This window comes from Lynx rufus, unplaced genomic scaffold (genome assembly GCF_022079265.1).
Source record: "Lynx rufus isolate CCGP_SWC_20201006 ecotype Redwood Valley unplaced genomic scaffold, mLynRuf1.p SCAF_2, whole genome shotgun sequence".
In the NCBI taxonomy this organism is placed as follows: domain Eukaryota; kingdom Metazoa; phylum Chordata; class Mammalia; order Carnivora; family Felidae; genus Lynx; species Lynx rufus.
The window spans coordinates 28238494-28253561 of NW_025814834.1; the positions used below are offsets into that span (position 1 = coordinate 28238494).

The following is a 15068-nucleotide window of genomic DNA, read 5'->3' on the forward strand; positions in this document are numbered from 1 at the left end:
GATGAGTTTATTTTAAAGGAACATGTGAGTTCCTCTGGGTGTGCCTAAAAGGAAAAGGTTCACCTATCAGAGGTTTCCCAGACATGTGTGATAGCACCCACTTTTAAAGGGCAAGGAGTTAGGCTAACAAGATGGGGCAGGGGTGAGGGGTCTCATCAGAGGAAACCACAGTACAGAAGTCCTGAAGTGAAAAAGAATACTGCATATTTAGGGGACAAGAAAGGTACCTCAAATTGCAGTGTTGTTGTTATTGTTTTTGAACTTACTTAAACTCTGAACATCAACCGAAGGAGGTATTAAAAAATAATTATGGTTAAAGATTTTCTCATTAATCTTTAAGGTTAAGGGGGTGAGGGATCAGACTTTCAATTCCTTTCATGTTGCTTTCTCTAGCCTCCTTGGACATTTTTTTTTTTTTTTTGCATTTATTTCTTCACGTATTAATTCAAACATATATACATTGGGCACTGGTGCTTTGTGACTATTATGTGGTGGTGAGTGAAAACAAATAGTTCCTGCCCTCAGGGAGTTTATAGGTGAGGCTGGGGTGGGGGTGAGAAGCCAATAAAATAGGTAAATAAATAACTGTAATTATAAGTTGAGAAAATGGTAAGGAAGTGTGCTGTGATGAACACTGTGGGGAAACTTCAAGGAAAGGCTTACCCAGCTAGACCAGCATATCCTCTTACAAAGTGGCCAAAATCAATGTGGGTTTGGTGTGGTGGGTGTCTTACTAAGAAGCCCCCGGGTGCCAGTCAGTGTGTACATGAACACAATACACACACACACACACACACACACAGCACGCCACTGTTGTGCTGGGAATCCAAATGGGGGTTGAAGACCTCCCCTCAAAATCATCCCCTTTCAACCTGCTGTCTACAACATGAAAGGACAGTGAAAATTGATTTTTCTCCGCAGCTCCAAACATGAAATGAGAAGCAATCTCCAGCTTGTAATAGTCCCATTTTCAGAAAGAACTTATATGAGTAATTTTCTTAGGGAGCTGCAAAAAAAAAAAAAAAAAAAAAAAGGTCCAATCCTGTGTGTCTGTCCCAAGTGAAAATTTACAATTGCAAATATTCATTCGGGCGTTGGGGGGAGCCGTGCGGAGACTCTGCGGCACACGCCATTGTTTTCAAAACGTGTGTGATAAAAATCTTGTCTGAGGAAGCAGAGATAAGGCCTGGCTGTGCGGTCAGGCCCCGCCCGGGCCGCTGGCTCCTTGGGCAAAAAAAGACGAGTCCTTGAGACCCTGGAACCTTGTGTGTCCGGGTCTCGCTTCCCGGGTGGCTGGGGGGAAGCATTTAAGAGTGGGACCGCGAGAAGCGCTTGTAAACAGACGGCCGGGCTGGGATGGTCGGCGGCCAGACGGGCTGTCACGGTGAGGCGGGCTTGCCCGAAGCCGCGCCCCGGCCAGGAGTAGCCTGCAGGCCCCGTAGGTGAAGGCAGAGAAACAGCCCGCGGCCAGGTGAGCATCTGCCTGCGTCTGTGCTGCCTGGCTGGCCAGTGGGGGAAGGGTGTGGGGATGACAACATTGTAACACATATCCGAGGGTATCCCTGGGGTTGCGATGATTTTGCTCTTTCTTCCGTACTCTGGCTTTTAGTTCCTGCTGGAGACTGCGCTGCAATGTAGTGGATAATGGGTGTGGGCAGATCACACGATGCATTGTCTGCTTATTTTTTATCAATCAGGTATATAAGCAGAAGGCAGTTGAAATAGCACATCCTGTTCTGTGCGCTGTTTTTAGTCTCCCTGCTTCCTGGGTCCTAGAAACCAAACCTCAGCAGAGCTTTTAACTCACATCACGCCGGGGCTTCTAGAGAAACGATTGTTCCTTCTGTTGACAACGCTCATTTCTCATGTATAGTAAAGGACGCCGTGTGGCTGATGACAAGCATGATTTGGGCCTCTGTGAGAGGGTTACTATGCTAAAACACCAGGATGAGGACATTTCAGACCCACTCAACAAATAAAATTGTCTACTGAGGTATTTGGTTGAATGGCAAATGGATATTGGTCTAGATTTATAGCTTGCAAAGCAGGGCAGATTTGAATTTACCAGGTCAAGCTGAGATTGAGCTATGCTGTTGTAAACTTATTTGGAAGTTTTTTTTCCTTTCTTTTGTTTTTTCCTCCTTGGAAAAGAGAAACACCTTTTTTTTCTTTAGTATTTTCAGTAGTCATGGTGAATTGCAATTTATATTCATTCATAAGGTATTTTATTATAAATCGACTGCATGTAAATTTTAATTGTTGTGTCTGTAATCAAATACAAGCCAGTTTTCATTTCATTAGCTTCAAGAAAATGCTTTCACCAAAAATTGGGCTGTATACAGATGTGTCTCTCTGGTCACATAATCTAACTTTGAGTTAGTAGAGTATTAGATTAAATTGCATGTAGAGAAGTGTTTTGAAATCAAGCACATCAAAGAAATAATACTAATGCCTTATGAGTTTGTCTTTAAAATGAATATTTTCACAATGTGATGGTTCACAGCAAGAACTATAAAGCCAGACTACCTGGATTTCAGTTCCTGTGTAGCACCTTCCTGTTGTGTAACCATGGGAAGTTACCTGCCGTATTTCCCAATCTGTAGAATGGGTTTAGTAATAGTTCTGCTCTCATAGGGTGGTTGTGAGGATCAAATGAATTAATATTTTTAAAGTGTTAAGAACAGCACATGTAATAATTGCTACACACGTTTGTTAAGGAATACTTAAAGGGTTCCTGGCTGGCTCAGTCAGAAGAGCATGTGACTCTTGGGGTCATGAGTTCAAGCCCCACGTTGGGTGTAGAGATTACTAAAAAATAATAAACTATTTCATTGATTTGAAAAATACATAAAATAAACCTGTGTTGAAAGTAGGATGGTGATTGCAGAAGCTGGGGTAGGGGCTAAATGGAGAGTTTTGTTAAATGAGTATAGTTTCAGTTTTGCACGATGAAGAGTTCTACCGATTGGTTGCACAACAGTGTGAATGTTACTGACGTACACTTGAAAGTAGTTAAGATGGCAAATCTTATGTGTTTTTTCCCACAATTAAAAATTTAAAAAAATATCAGTGTTGGCAAAGGTGGGTGTTAAAATTTTTCTTTTTTTTTTTTTCCTTGAGAGAGAGAGAGAGAGGGCACAGAGAGAGAGAGAGAGAAGTGGAGCTCACCCAGGGCTCATGTTTTACCCAAAGTGGGGCTCGTGTTCACCCGAAGCGAGGCATGAGCTCACGAACTGTGAGATCATGACCTGAGTGGAAGTCAGATGCTTAACAACTGTGCCACACAGGTGCCCCGGTATTCAAAGTTCTTATTAGCACACAGCAGCACCGTCCACAGTTGCCTTTGTCATTGTGAAAATGCAACTTCTTACAGTCATCAGTAAGATTCATTTATTTAGTAAATTCATGCAATTAAGGTTTATCATAAAGACATGAACATGTTATAAGAACACCTAAGACTCTATAGCAGGCAGAATTCTAAAAATGCCCCTGTACCAAGATTGGATGGCCTAATCCATGCAACCTATAAAGATGATGAAATATCACTCTTTTGAGTATATTATATTTTGTGACACAGTTGAATTCAAAATGGCGAAAATACCAGAGTGGTGCTTGTCTAATCACAGGAGTCCATAAAAGTGGAGAGCTTTCTCTGGCTGGTGAAATCCAAACGATTTGAAGCTTGAGGAGGAACAACATACTGTTGCTGTTTTGAAGGTGGAGGGGACACTTGAGAAGGAATGCAGGAGGCCTAGAATTGCTGAAGTTGGCCCAGCATGGAAACTGGAACCTCAGATGTAGGGGCACAGTCTAGCAGCTGGACCGTGCCAACAACCTGAATGAGCTTAGCACTGGGTTCTTTACCAGAGTCTTCAGCTAAGAGCCCAGCCTGGCCAGCAACACCTTGAATATAGTCTCTTGAGAGAGGCCCTGAACAGAGAACCTAGTCAAGCTTACCCAGGCTTCTGACCTTCAGCATTGACCTTAAGAAATAGGTGGTGCTTTAAGCTACTAAGTTTGTGGAAATTTGTTATATAGCAATAGAAAGTTAAGACAGGGGCACCTGAGTGGCTGTCAGTTAAGTGTGCAACTCTTGATCTCAGCTCAGGTCTTGATCTCAGTGTTGTGAGTTCAAGTCCCGCACTGGGCTTTGTGCAGGACGTGGAACCTACTTTTAAAAAACAGAAAGATGAAAACTAATACAGACTTCAGCAGAAAATTGGGCAAAAGACAGGAACAGACTATCCATAGAAGAGGAAATTAATGGCTAATAGATGTACGAAAATACACATTACAGGCGCCTGGGTGGCCCAGGTCATTATCTCATGGCTCATGAGTTCAAGCCTGGCATCGGGCTCTGTTCTGACAGCTCAGAGCCTGGAGCCTGCTTCAGATTCTGTGTCTCCCTCTCTCTCTGCCCCTTCCCAACTCATGCTCTGTCTCTCTCTCAAAAATAAATAAACGTTAAAAAAAAATACATTCTCTTTCCATTAATCAAAGAAATGAAAATTGGAATAACAGCAGGGTCCCATTTTTTCCAGCTCTTAAAATTTACATATTGTTAAAAATTTCACATTAGTTAGGGTCCAGCGGAGCAGACACTCTCAAATGCTGTGAGGGGTTAGCAAATGGTATAACCTTTCTATAAAACTCATTGCTGAATGTATGCAAAGCCTCACTAATGCCCCCACCCCTTGACCTAATACTTCTACTTCTAACAATCTATCCAAAGGAACTTAGAAATACCTTTTAAAGTGTATTTATTTTTGAGAGAGAGAGAGAAAGAGCAGGGCAGAGATAGAGGGAGAGAGAGAATCCCAAGCAGGCTCTGCACTGTCAGCATAGAGTCCGAGCAGGGCTAGAGCTCATGAACTACAAGATCATGACCTGAGCTGATATTAGGAGTTGGATGCTCAACCGACCCAGATGCCCCAGAAATATTTTTAAAGTTAATGTCCACAAATGTTTAATGTAGCTTTGTTTTCTCATAGATTGTTGGAATTTAGGCTTTGGGGTATAGACCCAGGATAATTATCCAAGTGGAAAATAAAGAACTATAATGGATATGTAACCATTTGCAAAAAGAAAGACATCTGCATATTATGACTAGGAAAACAAAGCTGGCCTGGGTTGGTAACATCTGATACATTAGGAAACACTCAAAGCTATTATTCATTGAATATTTATCAGATATCTGACATACTCTATTTCAGTTTAATCATGTTTGCAACCTTCCCATAATACTTGAAGGCAAGCTATAAATTTACATATTTAAGAAGCAGGCAGGCAGATAGGTGCTACTTTGTTTTTTTAATGGTTATTTATTTTGAGAGAGAGAGAGAGAGAGAGAGCGCACGAACAAGGGAGGGCAGAGAGAGAGAGGAGAAGAGAGAATTCCAAGCAGGCTCTGTGCGCACAGCGCACAGGGCTCCATCCCATGAACCCACGAGATCATGACCTGAGCCGAAATCATGAGTCGTACACTTCACTGACTGAGCCACCAAGGCTCCCTAGGGGCTACTTTAATTACTAGTTTCAGAAGACCTGATTTTAACAGGAACCTGGAAAAGATTAGATCATTTGGGCAGATGTTTTAGGATTCTCCATCTCTAGACAATTTCCAGGAGCACTAGAGCAATGCTGCTCTTTCGTTTTCCCCACTGCTTCCCTTTCCTAATTTCATTTTGCTCTATTCTTTCACAACCACAGAAACATCCAGACAGTGCCAGTTGCCCCATTGGCACTAGCCAAATGCTGATTTTCTTCATGAGGAAGTGTTAATCCCTTAAAAGAAACCGTGTGGAGGGATGGTTAGCAAGGGGTTGCTTTTTTCTTTTTTCTTTTTCTTTTAAAGTGTATTTTGTATTTGATTTATAAGTAGCTGAACTGTATTCCAGCTTAGATGCAAGCTAAATAATTCAGAGCCCTGAGTACTGAGTGACACTATGATAAAAATGACCACCAGTAGTAAATTCCATGCATTATGTTTGCTCTATTTCATTGGCTCCTGTGGCTATTACCAGACAGACAATAAAAAGTCCACATAATTAACCCTCATACTGACAATAAGGTGAGAACTGTATGTGTTCTGAGGGTGTAATTAATCTTGATGGCAACGTGAGTTATGAGCAAAACCCAAAGTTAAACTATAGAGACCATTGTATTAAGATGTCAGGCATGCTATTTTCATTAACATTTTGTTTATTTTTCATACACACTAACTGTTAATTTGAGTTATGAGTTTCAGATTGGATTCTCTGATTACATGCCATGTTTGTGACTACTGTAGAAGTTTATTTGTCCAGTTATCTTGATTAGTGTAACCAATTTATAATTCAGTACAAACTAAAGCTGCTTTGTTCTGCATTATCAAGTTTACTTGTGGACATTTATCTAGTGGGGAAATTGCTAAATATCCACTTTACTTGTAGTTTTTTAGCCAGAGAATAGGGAACATGTATTGCAGGTTAGAAAACATCAGCACTGTAACCAGCAGTTTTTAATGCTCCAGGAAATTAACTAAATGATCTTTTCCCACGTGATCTTGATCCATTTTTATCAGCACTTTAGCCTTTCCAGAACAACTTCTCTTCCACCTTTAGGGATTCATTGATTCATTGGCTGAACAAGTAAGAATTGAGCACTTGTTTTGTACCATGACACATAGCTCTTGTACTTGGGGCCAGGAAAACAACCTTGACTAAAACAGTCATAGTCTTTGCCTTCATGAAACTTACGGTCTAGTGGAGGAAACAGACAAGTAAACAGGCCATTTTGCACAGCATAAAAAGCATTATAATTGAGGAAATTAGGATGCTATGGGGACACATAAGAGGGATGTCCAAAATGGACATGGGAGGTCAGGGAACAAGTGATACTTCAGCAGAGACCCAAAGGCTGAATTCACATTTGCCAAGTTGTGTCCCTGTGTGTTGTGGGGTAGAGAGAAGAGAGGGGAAATTCAAGAGATAAGCCTGGGAAAGTAAGTGGACATGAGCTTTTACAGGCAATGTTAAGGAGTGTATGGTTTTTCCAGAAGACAGCAGGGTTTTAATTTTATGTTTGTTTGTTTGTTTGTTTGTTTGTTTATTTATTTATTTTTATTTTTAAGAGAGATAGGGCGTGAGTGGGGGAGGAGCAGAGAGATATACGTAGAGAGAGAGAGAGAGAGAGCGAGAGACAAAATTCGAGGTAGGCTCCAGGCTCTGAGCTGTCAGCACAGAGTCCGACATGGGGCTTGAACTCACAAACCAAGAGATCATGACGCTCAACCGACTGAGCCACCCGGGCGCCCCAGAGTTTTAATTTTAGAAAGGCCACTTAGGTGGTAGTGTGGCGACTGGATGAGAGGAGGGCAAGACTGAAGGGAAGACTGGTGGTGGTGTCTGAACTAAGGCAATAAGGAAGGAGAGGAATGGATATATTTGACAGATGGAGGTGTGGGTGAAGGAGCCAGAAGGGTCAAGGATGATGTTCATTTTCTGGGGCAGATGATGATGTCCTTCGCTATATGGGCAATGTCAGGAGGAGGGGCAGGTTGAGGGTAAGATGAAGAGCTGGGTTCGTGCATGTTAGGAGTTAGGGGACATCCAAAAGGCAGTTGCATTTGTGGGTCTAGATCTTAGGGGAGTAATCTGTTGCTCATCCACCACGTGGATTGTAGCTGAAGCCACAGAAATGGAGAAGAGGAGGAACTAAATAAAAGGGTTATGGGGGAAAACAGAGGAATGTGTGCATTTATGATATGAACATAGGAAAGGGGAGCTCATAGTGGGGACTGAAATGAGCATGCAGAGATAAAGGAGAAATACCGGAAAAGGCTACATCAGTGTATTTGGGAGCGTGATGTTCAGTAGGTCAAATACCGCTGAGAGGGCAGGTTGGGTGTGGAGTGAAAAGTCTCCTGGGGTTATCAAGAAGGAAGTTGTTGATGACCTTTGCCTCTGCAGTTGCAGCTGGTGAAGAACCAGATTCCCTCTGGTAGGGAGAATGAACGAGTGGTGAGAAGTAGAGTCAGAAAGCATAAAGAGCAAGTTTCTTCTAGGAACTTGGAATTCAAAGGGAGGAGGAGAAAGTATTTTAGCTGTAGAGGAACTTGGAGGGCAAGGGAGGGTTTTACTTGGTTTTTCTTTTTTGAATCATCGTGCACTTGTACAATTGAATCTCCCCATTCGAAGACCACCCGGAACACGGAAACACAGTGACTCATGCTGCCTTGAACAGTGCAGGAGTTCCTTGAGTAGATTAAAACCTATTTCAGAGCTTCCTAAACTGATTGCTGTTACCACTCTCTGTACCAGTTTGTTGGTTTATAATGGGAGGAGATTAAAGAGGATGCCGTGCCCTGTTCACTGGTACCATGCAAACTCCTGTCGGCATCCTGTACCCTGCTTTGGAGTTCACAGAGCACTGCATTATGTCATTAGACTTGCTTTCTAAGACGACTTTTGAAGAGGGTAGGACAGGTATTATTTGACCTGCATCGAAGTGACTGGAATTCAGGTTCGAATGGCATACCTCTGGTAGTAGTGCTTGGAACCTTGAAACAAACAGGCCTTCCACTTCCAGGTCTTGTGGTCCCAAAGTAATTGTCCTTCATTGAAACATTAGATATGATGTCTAGAGATTCTCTGGAGTGTGGTGATATGAAACCGGAGCGTTATCAACTTTCAGTAGGCCTAAGAAACAAGACTGAATGTTGTGGGTCAACTTTGTTATTTTGATTGAGCCCCAAATACATTTGACATTCTTACCCTTCTTCCTCCCCCACCAAAAAAGTTCCGTTGGCTTTAGAAGGAGACAATTTATTTGGACCTACCTTAATAGTTAAAATGTGTTGGAATTATGTATGGTCATATTTAATTTGAAATGATTTCTTTAATTCTTTTGACAGAAACACTTATTAGCAGGGGTGGATTTTTTTTTGTTTTTTTGTTTTTGTTTTTTGTTTTTACAGCAAACATTTTACAAGTGCTTCTATTTATTGGCTAAATGAAAAATGATGTCTTAGGGAAATATTAGTAAAAGGTTTGGGCAATTAGGACTATGTCAACATTTGCAAAAGCACTTATTTGGCCTAAATGAAGTCATAGTTATTATACCCTTGCAGACATTACAAGTAATGTGTTCAAGGTCACTAAGAGAATTGACGTTAGCTATTTAGTTAGAGAACAGCTTTTGACTCTGTTTAGGGACCTCTCATCCACCATTCCCTTAAAGAATTTACAATGACACAGAAGTATTACAGATGTGATTTTTTTAAATAAATTAAGTATAAACTGTTTCCCTGGGTGTAAAGATGATATTTAGCATTTAACTTTCTGAGTTGTGGGATTAACAAAGATTTAAAAATAAATAATTTAAATAATTATTTTAGTTATTAATAATAAATAATTTAAAGTTGCTGAGGTTTGACACTACAATTCAAAGCCCAATGTCTGTAAGATTTTAGCTATATTGTTTCAGGGTAATTAATTTGCTATTAAATGCCTTCCAGGACTGTGTGTGCATTTTAGAGTCTTTTTTCCACCCACTGGCAATATTACTTTGGACACATAACTTCATCTCTTTTGAATTTCCTTTTGGGGCACCTGGGTGGCTCAGTCAGTTGAGCGTCTGACTTCGGCGCAGGTCATGATCTCACAGTACATGAGTTCGAGCCCTGCATCAGGCTCTGTGCTGATAGCTCGGAGCCTGGAGCCTGCTTCAAGTTCTGTGTCTCTCTCTGCTCCTCTCCCACTCACACTCTGTGTCTCTCTCTCAAAAATGAATAAACATTACAAAAAATAATACAAAACTAAATCTGAATTTCCTTTTCTGTAAAGTGGTAATCATAATAGCAGCACTCTGATAGAGTTGTGAGAATTTAACAAGATGATGCAGATAAAGGGCTTAACGAACCCTAACCCTAACCCTTTAGCAACTACCGAAAAATAATAGCTATGACTTCTTAATCTTGGTATTGGCTTAGGAATTATAAAAACTCTTTATTTTGTTTTTAAACATTTTATTAAATACATCATTCCACATTTACCATGTGTCCATCCACACTGAATGAGTCCTTTGCAGTACATTTTTAGTGAATTTAGTATAGTAGTGGTGGTCTTGGACAACAGGCATTTCTTTGAGTCCCAGTTATCATATGCCTGTCATCTTAATGTCAAAAGAGCTAAAGGAATATGGACCAATGAGAGCTTCAAAATGAGTACGTGCTGCAGAATTGTTTTCTAAAACTCCATTCCATGCTAATGATAACAGTCCATAATAAAAGAAATTTAAATCCAGAACTAGAGATGAAAATGTAGTTCCTGCTGTTTTTTTCCTTCATACTTTGTAAACTTTTCCTTTGTCCTGTATGATGGACAGAGATTGTTTCTGACCTTCATGTTGTATTTAGCAAAATAACAAAGGCTCATCCTGTTATTTTACCTTACCTTGTCCTTATCTTTGAAGGTCAAAGACTGTTTTGTCTGCCTTTGCTAGCCTTGCTTGTTTCCTGACAGAATTGGTAAGAGGCCGCTTGGTAGTCAAGTTTGTGGTCACAGATTAAGTTGAAAAGAGAAGGAGGAGCCATGGATGCCATTGATCACCACTGAGTGTCTGTCCTTTCAAATAAGAAGTGAATCACCTTTTGCTTAGACCTTATCATGGGTCTGATACTCTCTAGATGCCTTTTTTTTTTTTTTAATGTTTATTTTTGAGACAGAGAGAGACACAGCATGAACAGGGGAGGGTCAGAGAGAGAGGGAGACACAGAATCTGAAACAGGCTCCGGGCTCCGAGCTGTCAGCACAGAGCCCGACGCGGGGCTCAAACCCACGGACCATGAGATCATGACCTGGGCTGAAGTTGGACCATGAGATCATTGACCTGGGCTGAAGTTGGACGCTCAACCGACTGAGCCACCCAGGAGCCCCTCTAGATGCCTTTAACAAAGACCCAGGCTCACTTTTTAACAGGTTCAATTGTAGCTGATAAAGAAAACAACAACAACAAAAACAACAACAGTTAATTACTTCACTGTACATTCACCCTAAGTACCCATAGGAGCTGGTTTTGTGAATATGTACTAACCCATAAGCTGATTATTGTTTTGAAGGTTAAAGTTGTAAGTATTTCCCCTTCTGCTAATCAGCTGCAGTGACCTAAGGAATTGAAGTCAACAGGAAGTGAGGCATTTATTCATTTCTCATGACATCCCAGTCATGTAGCCGAGGCCTTCTGTTGGCCAGAGATGTCTCTGTGGGTCAGAAAGACTTGGGCAGCTTTGTGAAGCCCTGCATTCGTGCCTTCCATTTGTGAGATTATTCATTTACTTTGAACTGATTCTTTGGAACCTTTGAAGCTCTTACCATAGGTTGACAGCTTCATGCCAGACGTAACAGCATTTCTAGAGCAGGTATGATTGATTTTGTGTGTTTGTTTCCTTTGTCTTTGGTTTCTTCCAGCTGAAGTCATCTCTTTGTAGACTGTTAAGACATTTAATTGTGTTTGGTCATTAAGACTTTTTATTATCTCTTGATTATTAACGATTCCTTATTTATGTTCCTGTAACACCTTTTGGATACTTCTGTTAACGCACTGTTTACACTTGGTTTTATGTTGTTTCCCCACTAGCTATTAAGCTCTTTTAGGACAGAAGCCGTGGTTTTGTGTCCTCAGCCTCTAGTGTTTGGGTACTTGGTCCATGCTTGTAAATGCTTGTTGAGTATAAATGGTTGTGTGGTTAGAAATCAGCTAGTTTCTAATAGGAATAGTAATTGCTTTAGGTTTTATAAAGAGCTTTTACATATATTAACTGCATTTGTGCTTTACAATTTTCTAAGGTAGTTGGGGGCAGGCATTGGCAGGATTTCCATTTTGCAGATAAGGAGGGCCCAGAAGTCCTGAGTCAGCCTGACTTGCTTGTAGTCATTCAGTTTAGAAGTCAGTGCCTGGACATTAACCCTTTGTGGTTTTGGAAGTTTGTGTCCTCTTTGCCACACCTCTGCCCCATTGAACAAATTCAAAACTGGGTGGCTCATTGTTGGATTTAACCTACTTACAGTTTATGGTCCTTCTAACATCTGTGCCCCTGAGCAATTTAAGGTGACTTAAAAGGCAATTGAATTTGGTTGGCCCAGCAATTAGACAGGGATTCCAGGAGCCTCTTTTTGTTCCCCATAGGGCCTTCAGCTGACACTAGATGAGTCATCTTGGTTTCTCTTTAATCATCTTTAAAACAATCCTGCTACTTTACTTACCTCTCTCTGTTTACTATTGGTTTTTATCAAGAAGCTTATCAAACACTTTATAAACTATACTCTAAACCATGCATATGAAAAAGATTATTCTCAGTAAGCCAAATCGTGATATGAGTTGATAACATCTTTGAAGCTACTTTCTTAGTTCCTTTTGGGTGTCTTGCATATCTGGGTCTCAGTGTATCTCCCTGGTGGTTGTTACATTCATTGTTGTGGTCTGTCACGTATTCAACTTATGCCAGCTGGCTTGGCTCGGATGGCATCTACATGGATTCTAGTCAGTTATTCCCTGTTGCAGCTGGAGGCTGACTGTAGCCAGATGTGGTTTTTTATGATGGAAGTTTTTGCTTTCTTCGTCTCAGTCTTAGATAATTTGAGGGTATTTTGTTTGTTTTTTAATCTCTAGTCCTTACCATGGAGGTAAAGGGAAGTGGAAAACATTGAGTCTGCATTTTCAGACACTGACACTTACATAACTGAAGTTTATGTCTGTTTGGTTTCTAAAAGTGGGACATATTGGAACTCTGGTGGTTTTATGAAATGGGATTCCCAATCAGGAACCTTGGCTTTCCAATCCAGTGGTTGACATCAGGGCATAATAACATTACTGCCTCCAACAGCAGAGCAATCTGAGATTTGAAATGCCATGCTTATATTTAGTTTGGTTTCTGGGAAAACATCTCGGGGCATTAAATGTCTCAATGATTTTGCAAGCAGCAAACATGTACTGAAAAGTGCTTTAAATTGATTGGGTGTATTTCAAAGGGAACATCTCTTTACTGGTATTAGAAAGAGCTTGAGCTCTAAGTCAATGGGAAATGAGACCAGCCCAACTACTGATTTGGAGTGGTTCACAAAACAATTCCTAGCGCTGCATAGGTGCTTTTGTTCCTATAAAATGTCTGAGTGAGGTCTTGGCTGCCTGACCTTTGCCATGTTATTTTTAAACCTGGTTCCTACAGCTTAGAAGCTTTCTCCACCAAGAAAAAATTTTGAAGCTCAAATCAACATACATTTTGTTAGATTTTACTTAAATGAACTTATAATGAATTTAAATGTACTTTTGCCGGAAAACCAGAGTGGTATTTATATTGATAGACGTCAGTGCTTTGAAAACCTACTCTTTATTCAGTTGTTCATTCAGCAAATATTTACTGAGCACCCATTGTGTACTAGCCATAGTTCTAGGCCCAGTGGGGGTTATGAAAATGAAACAGGTTAGAATCACCAATCTGAAGTTTCTGTAGGTCCAGCAGGGTAGGTGTCTGACCCTCAGGCAAATTGTTTATCTTTGAGCCTTCATATTCTGTCTGTAAAATGGGGATAATAATACTCCCATTACACATTGTGATACACACAGGCAATGTACGTGGCACAATATAGGCTTTTGAGAAATTATAATTGTCTTTGTCATCATTTCAGAAAGAACAGGCAGCATGCAATGTATATGTTGTTGGGGCGGTACCAAGAGATTCTGTGGACCTTTAAATTAAAGAGCAGACAGTTTTAGGATCAGGATTTGAGCTTGTAGAGTGGAAAGAATTTCACAGGTAGAGGTGGGGAGAGGGTACCTTAGAGACAGCTGTGTTAACCAACATTTTGAAGCTGGGAAAACATAAACTTTGAGCTGTAGCATTGCAGTTTGGAGGAAACGAATATATTCTGGAAGAGAAGCGGGCAGCAGGGCAGGCAAGCCAGGCCAAGATTGTGCAAGGTTTAGAGCGTCAGGTGAGCAAGGTGGACCTTGTCGGCAGAAGCTTCATTGAAGGATCTATTTGCTACTGTCTCCCCAGTGCCTAGAACAGTGCCCAGCCCGTGGTGAGCGTTCACCAAAAATCTATTGAATGAGTAACTGACTGTGGTTTTAGACAGATTGAGCTTAATTTTGTCATGAGATAAGCCAGGTAGAAAAGTCCTATGAATAGTTGGGAACCTGGGACCAGAGAGTAGGCCTGAGATTGAGACTTGACAACGGACATTTGGAAGGCATAAACATAGAAGTAATTATTGAAGCCACAAGTGTGGAGAAATTGAGCCCAGAAGCATATGTAGCTGTAGTTGGAGAAGAGAGCTCAGGCAATGCCCACATTTGGTGAGGAGACTGGTGAGGAAGGGAGGAAGATGGAGACTGAGAATGAGAGGATAGAAATGAGAGGAAAAGTCGATGTGTGGTGCCTGTGAAGCACCGGGGATGTTTGAGGAGGGGCTGGTTAACAGCATCAAGGAGGACCGGGACTTGGAGGAACACTAGTGGTTGTGTATGGAGGAAGTCTCCGGAGAGCTGTAGATGGGAGGTTCAATCAAGTGGGCCCTCGTGCCAGCTTGTGAGGTGTAAGTGGGCACAGCACACCTGGGGACGTTGCTTGGTTTTTTCAAGGTTAGTGTTATTTGCTTTTTGAGCATGCGTGTAAACAGACAGTGTGCCCAAATTATATATATAATCTGATTCCAGTTAAATACTGGACACAACACACCTATTGATTTATTTTCCCTGAGTTAGGAGACCATGACTGATTTTTATTTTCTTTTCCATATCTGTCCGTATTTTCCAGTTTCTATGAATATTTATTGCTTTTAGAACTGGGAAAACACTATACAAATTATCTTCTTAATGTTTTTCTCCTAATGTGTTACATAGCAATAGACTTCTCATTTATTAAAACTTATAGACAATGTAGCCATTTAATGTTCCTTCTAGGCCTATGAAAATGGGATTCCATCTGTGTTTCTAGGTGTCCTTCTCCTCTGAAAGACCTCTGAACTCCTTACGAGGTCCACACTGGCACTATTTCCTCGTCTGCTGTTGGTGGCTCGCCTCTGCTCCAT

General features: G+C 41.0%; 1 protein-coding gene across 8 annotated transcripts in view; it reads left to right on the top strand.

Annotated features, from left to right (window-relative positions):
* Positions 1 to 1201: 1201 nt before the first annotated feature.
* The window catches only part of PLEKHM3 (pleckstrin homology domain containing M3), a 198264-nt gene continuing 184397 nt past the window's right edge, over positions 1202 to 15068 (top strand). For 5 of the 8 annotated variants that reach the window (XM_047082243.1, XM_047082242.1, XM_047082245.1 and 2 more), the window contains exon 1: positions 1202 to 1471. The gene's annotated coding sequence lies outside the window, so the exon portion shown is untranslated. Of the gene's footprint in view, positions 1472 to 11170; positions 11399 to 15068 lie in introns of those variants that run through there. The other 3 variants (XM_047082247.1, XM_047082250.1, XM_047082244.1) reach the window with 2 other exon arrangements.